The 8,483-nt window shown below is 42.4% G+C and overlaps 1 pseudogene; it reads left to right on the forward strand.

Annotated features, from left to right (window-relative positions):
• The first annotated feature begins 2,743 nt into the window (after positions 1–2,743).
• Positions 2,744–6,274, forward strand: LOC138071871 (ubiquitin-conjugating enzyme E2 D3 pseudogene; annotated as a pseudogene).
• Positions 6,275–8,483: the final 2,209 nt, after the last annotated feature.

An 8,483-nucleotide genomic window follows, 5' to 3' on the forward strand; every position in this document is an offset into this window, starting at 1 on the left:
TTTAAACTCTTTCCTTATTTTATTTCTTATGCAGCTCTGATCAGTTGTCTTTCTTACTAAGTAACTCTCTTATATATGTAAATTAAGCTATATACATGTTTTAGAGATTTTCTAGTAAGTGTATACAATAGGATTAACAACGTTTATAAACATGGGAATCCCCCAAATTCCTGTGATTTACTTTATGGTCATATTCACTTTATTGCAGTGATCTATAACCCAACCCACCATATCTGAGATATGTGCACACTTCTAAAGGAAAGGAGCCCTCCAAGATGGCTTTGAGCTATTCTAATTGAGCTTATCTGACAATGCATAGAGAGACAATCTTATTGTCACTATCATCTGTTTCTCCTCCTCACTGCTGTCATTTACTGAGGTAGCCTTCAAGGCTTTGTGCCTAAAGAAGTGTACTGGAATATATCCAGAGTCCTTACTTTTATCCCAAGATACATTTGAGTGTTAAACAACACAAGCTCTGCTTAGGGTCAAGGGGAGTGTAACAGTGTGGGATCTAGAGGAATTCAGAGAGGAATCTAACTCCAGGCCTACCAGTCACTAGTGTCCCCAGCAAGGGCTCGCTGCCTGATGCACATAGAAGCCAATACTATGGAACAGGCTTTTGAGAGAAAAACTTTAATCCAACATGGAGTAGCAAGTAGACACGAGGCAGGGCTCTCAAATCTGTCTCCTCAATCCAGAGTTTGAGGTAAAATTAAAGGGTTTAGGGGACCTGCAAACTTGGAAGCTAATTGGCTAGTCTTGAATTAGTTCATGTAAGCTATTCATGCTGCTAGAAACCAGATTTTCTGTACTGAAGGACGCCATACAGTTCTCCCATGACAACATTCCTACTCTCAGAGTTTTACAGACTGAACCCTCTTGGTTCGGGGGTCATCCTGGAAACAGGGGCTCCCTTTTGCACATGCCTGGTGCTGTCTTGAAAAATAACTCAAGGTTTCATTAACCAACAACCTGTTTTAAGGAAGCAAAACAAGTTTAAGTTGGTCGATGTTTTATGTTTCAATCCCCATGCCCATCTCTCTTTGTACATTCTTCTATCTTGTGGGAAATCATCCTTAATTTGGTTAATGATTCTCAAATATTGTACAAAATGATAATCCCAAGTCTCAAATCTTTGTACCAACCAGACTGGAGTATTATATAAGCACTGACAAAGTTGGATTAATGGGTATTTAAGAAAGGTAATTATCAGAGATTAACTTCCTTCACATGTCTCTTTATATGCTATAAAGTTTGGAGTTTTGGTGCCTGGATGGACTTATATTACCGTTGGGTTAGCTGTCCTGGCTCTTCCTGGCCACTCATCAGCCCAAACTGAGCTCTGCAGTTGAATGACCAATTTCTTCCACTGTTCATTTCGGTTCAGTTCAGTCAGTCAGTCATGTTCAACTCTTTGCAACCCTATAGACTGCACTTCCACTGTAGTGCTCAAAATAGTTTACATTTTGGCCAGCAAACAGAGCCTGGACCAACTGTCTTTAACCAATGCCTGATGCCTCTTCCCAGCCTTCATGGATTGCAGTCGACATCAACCAGCACTCTTATCAGGAGCTTGAGGTCTCTGGATGAGGCAGAAATGTTGGCTTCCCCTGGAAAACCCCTGCATTCATGGGAGCTGTAGGAAAGCCTTCAGGGCTTGTCTATCTGTGGCTCAGAGTGCTTTGCTCCTTTCTAGGGAGAAAATGGGCAAACTAGAGGCATCACCCCTTAATTTAGGACCCAATTCCATCTCCTAGTTTGGTTTCTGGGAAGAGTTGGCTGTATGAATTCCCTGGAGAAACCACTGAGAAGAATGGACAGTCTCAAGGTGAACAGCTTGGATCTGAGGGTTCACTTAAAAGAACCCTGAAAAGTTTTCCATTATATATGGTTGTCAATCTCTAGCTTGAGAGGCACGTGTGCTACCCAGCTTCCAAGGAATCCATCCCACCATTTCCAAGACTGGAGCCCATTTGGTCAGAGGCTCCTAATATTTCCACCCTGCCATGTGCTGAGGGCATGCTTGTCTACTGAAGACGGGCATATGGACGCTTAGACTCTGTCTCACCCTCTACCTTGAAAAACTTACCTAGTGAGGCAGAGGGTGAAAGAGTGATTGCATCATGTTGAAGAAAGTGAAAGAGGAAGCTGTCTTAAACTCAGCCAGAGCTGAGTTTGAGAGAAGAACTCAGGAGCACACGTGTTTAAACACTGATTTCCTCACTTCCTTTTTGAGCATGCTGGGGTTTAATCTTTCTGGTAGATGACCAAAACATTTTACCACTCCAGCAGAGATCACACACAGACAAGCAAATCTAGATATCTGTGCAATTTTCAGGGGAAATACATTCAATCCCAAGGCTTCTATGTAGCCCATTACCTTTAAGACCAGAACCAATGGTTATTTCTCCTGGTAAAATTTCATTTTTAACATCACGCACACACATTTATAAGCAGTTCAATGCTACCTCCCAGCTATTCTGGCTCATACATACAGAAGAGGACTAGCCTTTTTAGTGAAGAAATACCAGAATGTGTCCAATTGTATGAAATTCCTTTAACCAGGGCTCAGAGTATGTTCTTATGGCAGGGGGGCCACATTTTCCTGTTTTACACTCCCTCATTTTACCTCTATGCTCTCACCACACCAAGGTAATCAGGGCTGATTTCATTAAGAACACACTCGTGTGAAATGCAAAGGATCATAAGAGACTACTACAGACAACTATATGCAAATAAAATGGATAACCTAGAAGAAATAGACAGATTCTTAGAGAGGTACAACCTTCCAAGACTGAACAAGGAAGAAATAGAGAATGTAAGCAGACCAATCACAAGTTCTGAAATTGAAACAGTGATTTAACAATTTCCAATATCCAAAAGTCCAGGACCAGATGGTTTCACAGGTGAATTCTATCAAACAGAGAAGAGTTATTACCTATCAATCTCAAAGTCTTCCAAAAAATTGCAGAGGAAGAAACACTCCCAAGCTCGTTCTATGAGGCCACCATCACCCTGATAGCAAAATCAGACAAAGATTCACCAAAAAAGGAAATTACAGGCCAACGTCACTGAAGAACATAGGTGCAAATCCTGAACAGAATACTCGCAAACCAAAAATGACAGTCTCTTCAATAAGTGGTGCTGTGAAAATTGGACAGCTACATGGAAAACAATGAAGGGTAGTTCATTCAGGGTAGTTTTCCATTCCAGGCTTAAGTCTCTCAACTTTGAGACCCACCATCTGAGGGTCTGACCCCTATTCAGTGTTTCCATAGCCTCCCTGGTGGGCTCGCCATGTAGCCTAACTTAAAACTACCTTCCACTGCCAGACTTTTATTGCCCTAAAGTCTCCAAGTACCTTGCCTCAGTGTATTTACACTAGACTCCTCATGAGGAAGCCCTCAATCCCCTCACCTCCTTACACCTCATTTTTATTGGGCCCCTAGATCTCAGGTCACCAGCTACTTTATATGAACGCTGCTCTTAGACTCTAGAATTCTATAAGAAGGGGTTCAGTTTATTTTTCTTGCTGCTGCTACTGCTGCTAAGTCACATCAGTCGTGTCCGACTCTGTGCGACCCCACAGATGGTAGCCCACCAGGCTCCCCCGTCCCTGGGATTCTCCAGGCAAGAACACTGGAGTGGGTTGCCATTTCCTTCTCCAATGCATGAAAGTGAAAAGTGAAAGTGAAGTTGCTCAGTCGTGTCTGACCCTCAGCGACCCCATGAACGGCAGCCTTCCATGGGATTTTCCAGGCAAGAGTACTGGAGTGGGGCAAAACCACCAGAAGCCTTCTAAAGAGCAGATGCTAAGTTGATATTTGAACAACTATAGTGCACATGTGCAAGAAAGCAATTTTACTGGGATTTCACTTCTACCACCTTCTTAAATAAGCTAAGCTAATCCAGGTAAATAAACTTCAATTTTACAAAGAAAGACTAAAACAAAACAAATCAAGATGTGAATACCTCTTAAGATTTTTTTCCATATTTGATAATCACACAGACTTCACTGTGGAAAAGTTTCCATTTTCCCAAAAAAATCCATATTCCAATATTATGTTGTCTTATTCTGAATGACAAGAAATGATTCATGGATTTCATTCTGTGCTAGGTCATACGAAAATTCTTATTTTTCAACTTGATAATCTGCAGTATATGTGGGAGCTGTGCCATTAGTATACTTGGACTCTGAAGCTAAACACATCTTTAATTAAAAGGAACAACATTTAAAATCAGAAAAAAGAAAAGTCTCCAATTTGTGCATATTGTATAGGAAGACAAATACGTTATATGCTGAATTTCCATTAGCCCCACCATGGCCCTCTGCTAGTTGGAAGACTGCTTGCTTTCTTGAAATGCAATGTGAAGTATCTGCTCAGACTTCACTAGGGGTAGGAGGAGCTTTGGACATGCTCCGGAAAGTGCACTGGCCCTGGCACCGTAGGAGCCTGGCTGCAGCTCCTGCTCTGGCTCTCTCTTTCAGCTCTCCAGGCCTCTTCATACCAGAACGGGAAGGCGCTGGACTTGGTATCATTGACATTAGCCCCAAACTCCCACATTCTTATATATCTCTATATCTATCACGGAAGCATCCCTTATTAGTTTACAAAATTGTACTCATTCCTTTTTATAGCTTCCTAGTACTCCACTCTGTGGATATATCATGTTGCCTCAATTAACGTGCATGGACATTTACGTATTTTCCTATGGTTGTGGATGTCTCTTCAAAGTTAATTTCTGGAAACACTGAATTACTGGCTCAAATGTAAAAGCACATTTAGTTTTCTGACATTACCAAATTGTACTTATGCTCTAATCTCATTCTTTGACATGTAGTTCTCAAAGAATGAGATCAGCATATTCTCTAACACCATATAAAAAAGTAAACTGAAAATGGATTAAAGACCTAGCTATAAGAGGGGAAACCATAAAACTCTTAGAAGATAATATGAGCAGAACACTCTTTGACATAAATCATAACAATATTTTTTGGATCTGTCTCCTAAAACTAGGGAAATAAAAGCAAAAATAAATAAATGGGTGGTAATTAAAGTTAAAAGCTTTTGCACAGCAAAGGAAACCATCAACAAAATGAAAAGCCAACCTACTATATGGGAGAAAATATTTGCCAATGATATCACCAATAAGGGGTTAATATCCAAAATATATAAACAGTTGACATAACAGTTTAAAAAAAACAATCAAGAAAAAGATGGGCAGAAGACTTAAATACACATTTTTCAAAGAAGACATACAAATGGCCAAGAGGCACATGAAAAGATGTTCAACATCATTAATCATCGTATGAATGCAAATTAAACCCACAATGAGGTATTATCTTATACCTATCAGAAGGGCTATCATCCCAAAGGAAGAGAAGTCACAAATGCTGGTGAACATGTGGACAAGATCTGTACACTGTTGGTGGGAATGTCAATTGGTGCAGCCACCATGGATAACAGTAAGGAGGGTCCTCAAAACCTAAAAACAGACCAAACAAATGACCCAGCAATCCCACTCCTGGGTGTATATCTGAAAAAAAAAATAACCCACTAATTTGGATGGTCTCTGTCAGGTACGCGATGCTTGTCTGAGTCTAAGGGTTTCCACTGCTCGTCTCCCCTTCCCCTCCAGCCTCATCTACTCTCTGCCAGGGAGCCCTCCCCAGTCCAACCTCCCTGGTTATTAAGAAGGCACCTGTGTCTGGCAGAGCCAGTGTGAGATGAAGAGATAGTCCTTCCCAGCCACCAGATAATCAGGAGGTTTAGCTGGACGTTTCAGCACACACTGAGACAGTGAGGAGTCAGACAAAAAGCACAGACTGTGGCACTGAAATGGATTAATAAGGAACTTAGTGATGTGGCCAGTGACCGTCCAGCACAATATTCTGCAGGTCCAGTTGGGGATGATACATTTCATTGGCAAATCACAATTATGAAAAAGAATGGCAGCCCATATCGAGGCAGTATATTCTCTTTGACTATTCATTTCCGTAAAGACTACCCATTCACACTACCTAAGGGTGCATTTGCAACAGAATTTATCATCCAGACATGAACACTAATGGCAGCACTCAGCTCGCTACTCTAAGATCACTGTGGTCTCTTGCTTTCACGATTTCTAGAGTTCTGGTGTCCATTTGTTCCCTGCTATGCGATCAGAACCCAGATGATAGCCTCCCCAGTACCAGAGGTTGCACAGATCTATAAAACAGAAATAAGTAAAAAGAATTTTTCAGGAATGTACTCAGAAGTATGCCATGTGATGCCACCTTAAAGTCAGAATAACCTGCATTAAAGCTTGAATAAACTTTAAATTACTGCTAAAAATGAAAAAAAAGACCCACTAATTCGAAAAGATCCAGACAATGTGATATTACTCAGTCATAAAAAAGAATGGACTTTTGCCATTTTCAAGTACATGGATTGATTGGAAGGTATTATATTAACTGAAATATGTGAGATAGAGGAAGACAAATGCTGTATAATACCATTTATATGGAGAATTAAAAAATAAAACAGACTAAGGAGATGAAGCAGACTCACAGATACAGAGAACAAGCTAGTAGTGGTTACCAGTGGAGAGCAGCAAGGGGGAGGGTAAGGGCAGGGATAGAAGATTAAGAGGTGCAAAGTAATATGTAAAAAATAGATAAGCTACAAGGATATATTGCAATAAAGGGGATATACCCAATATTTTATAATAACTATAAATGGAACATAACCTTTATAAACTGCAAATCACTTTGTCATGTACCTGAAACATAAAATATTGTACATCAACTATGAAGATTAAGTGAAAGTGTTAGTTGCTCAGTCTTGTTCAACTCTTTTTGACCCTAAGGACAGTAGTCTGCCAGGCTCCTCTATTGATGGAATTCTCCAAGTACGAATTACCCACTGGAGTGGGTAACCATTCCCTTCTCCAGGGGATCTTCCTGACTAAGTGATCAAACCCAGGTCTGCTACATTGCAGGCAGATTCTTTGCCATCTGAGCCACCAGGGAAGACCATAACAACTATACTTCGCTTTAAAAATATATATTCTGGGGCGGTCCTAAGATGGCAGAGGAATAGGACAGGGAGACCACTTTCTCCCCCACAAATTCATCAAAAGAACATTTAAACACTGAGTAAATTCCACAAAACAACTTCTGAATGCCAGCAGAGGACATCAGGCACCCAGAAAAGCAGCCCATTGTCTTTGAAAGGAGGTAGGAAAAAATATAAAAGATGAAAAAAGAGACAAAAGAGGTAGGGACGGAACTCCATCCCGGAAAGGGAGTCTTAAAAAGAGAAGTTTCCAAACACCAGGAAACACTCTCACTGCTGAGTCTGTGGCGAGCCTTGGAAGCACAGAGGGCAACATAACAGGGAAGAAAAATAAATAAATAATTAAAACCCACAGATTACGAGCCCAACGGTAACTCACCCAGTGGAGAAGCAGCGCAGACGCCTGCACCTGGCACTAGCAAGCGGGGGCTGGGCAGGGAGGCGCGGGCTGTATTGCTTAGAGTAAGGATCTGGCCTGAATGCCCCGAGGGCAATCTGAGGAAAGTAACTTGGGCTAGCAAACCAGACTGTGGGATAGCTACCATGCGAAAAGCCCTAAGACACCACCAGGCCTGTGCACAGAACAAAGGACTGAACAGAACTAGCCGGCTGCAGACCATCCCCCTCTGGTGACAGGCAGCCGGAGCCGGAAGGGGGCAATCGCAGTCCCAGAGAGACATTATCTACCAAACCTCAAGCAGGCTTCTTTGCTAACTAAGACTTCTTGGGGTTCTGGACATCTGTCTGCAAAGGTGCGCTGGTTGTAAACCCAGGAAACCGAGCAGCAGGGATGGGGGAGGAGATAAGTTGCAGCGACCGTACTCACCTAACACCTCATCACCTGAGCTGCTCAGACCTGGGAAGGGCACAAAACACAGGCCCAACCGAGTCTGCGCCTCTGAGGACTACCCGAGTGCCTGAACCTGAGCGACTTAGACCTGGGAGGTGCATGCAACCCAGGGCCGGCCTTGGATGGTTCCCGGCGGAGCAACCTAGAGCCTGAGCAGTGTGGGCAGGGAGGGCACACGCGCCGTGAGTGGGGACAGGCCCAGTGTGGCTGAGACACTGCAAGCACACGCCAGTGTTATTTGTTTGCAGCATCCCTCCCTCCCCACAGTGAGACTGAACAAGTGAGCCTAAAAAAGTGTCCACCACCGCCCCCTTGTGTCAGGGTGGAAATTAGACACTGAAGAGACCAGCAAACAGAAGCTAAAACAGAGGGAACCGCCTTGGAAGTGACAGATGCAATAGATTAAAACCCTGTCGTTAGTACTGACTACATAGGAAGGGGCCTATAGATCTTGAGAAATATAAGCCGGACCAAGGAACTATCCGAAAATGAACTGACCCCACACTACCCACAACAACACCAGAGAAAGTCCTAGATATAATTTTACTATTTTTATGATCTTTCTTTTTTTT

Source organism: Capricornis sumatraensis, chromosome X (assembly GCF_032405125.1).
Source record: "Capricornis sumatraensis isolate serow.1 chromosome X, serow.2, whole genome shotgun sequence".
In the NCBI taxonomy this organism is placed as follows: domain Eukaryota; kingdom Metazoa; phylum Chordata; class Mammalia; order Artiodactyla; family Bovidae; genus Capricornis; species Capricornis sumatraensis.